Raw genomic sequence first — 1,377 nt, 5'->3', positions numbered from 1 at the left:
GTGGGGCGTGCAGAAGGCAGCCGATCCATGATTCTCTCTCATCACTGATGTTTCTATCTCCCTCTCCCTTCCTCTCTGAAATCAATAAAAAAATATATATATTAAAAAAAACAAAAAAATGCAAACACCATCTTAAACTGGCCCGAAAAGAGGCTCCCCGTGGCCCTCGAGATTCTAACCTTCACAGAGAAAATAAACTTCACAGGCCCTTCCTACTTGGACTACTGGCAGATACCCCACCTGTCCTCCCCTTTCTCTGCTGCCCCACTGCCTCCTCCTCCACAGCCTCCAGTTGAGGCCCGCTGTCCACACACAACCCCCGCCGCTCCCCTCAGCGCTGGTCTCCCCGCACCTCCCAGGCTGGGAGCTGGGAGGCAGGGACCCCTGTCCCCCGACTGCTGCCCAATAGTGACGCATAACATTTATCCAAGGAACTTCCCCATCGTCTTCCTCCCTCATCACAGTCCTCCCCCGCCCGCCGGCCGCTGACTCACTTTATTGATCACAGGTTTACCTCCTTTATTGAGCTTTGCTTGATTGCACTTCACAGGTGTTGCTTTTTCTTTTTTCCCCACAAACTGAAGGCAAGACCTTCCCCAGCCAAGATCACAGCGGCTTCACCGCACGCAGTGCTCCCGCGGCGGTGATGCTGGGGGAGGTGAGCCTCCTGCGCCGCCAGGCACAGAAAATACACGCATACAGGACCGCACAGTCCTGGTCACGATAAACGCCTACGTGACGCTTTGTTCATTCACTAGCTGTACTTTTCACCGTTTCTACTTGCGTTTTTTTAAAAAGTTGGCTGTGAAACAGTCCCGCGTCTCCTGATTGAACCATTTTCTCCAGAGCTTGGTTTTATCTCGTTGTTTTTTTTTTTGTTTGTTTGTTTTTTGTCAATCCTCACCCGAGGATATTTTCCCATTGATTTTTAGAGAGAGTGGAAGGGAGCGGGAGAGCCAGAGAGGAACATCGATGTGAGAGAGACACGTCCATTGGTTGCCTCCTGCACGCACCCCGGACTAGGACCTGGGAACCTGCAACCGAGGTGCGTGCCCTTGACCGTAACCGAACCCGGGGCCCCTCAGTTCGCAGGCTGACGCTCTGCCCACTGAGCCACACCGGCCAGGGCTTATCTCGTGTCACGCTGTGCAGGCCCGTGGCCCAGGCTGCGTGCACCCATCCAGGTGTGCGGTGCGCCCCGTGAGGTTGGCGCGCCTATCGTTCACTTCTCTCAGCGCCGGTAACGGTTTTTGTTCACGAAACCATTCCGTCCCCGCGGGGTGTCCGGCGCCGGGGACACAGCGGTCTCCGCCCCGCTCACCCTGAACTTTTCCAGCCCCTTGCGGTCCCGCCTCCGCGCCCCCCAAAGGCTCCCAA

This window comes from Myotis brandtii, unplaced genomic scaffold (genome assembly GCF_000412655.1).
Source record: "Myotis brandtii unplaced genomic scaffold, ASM41265v1 scaffold897, whole genome shotgun sequence".
NCBI classification, from domain to species: Eukaryota; Metazoa; Chordata; class Mammalia; order Chiroptera; family Vespertilionidae; genus Myotis; species Myotis brandtii.
This window is presented reverse-complemented; position numbering follows the sequence as displayed.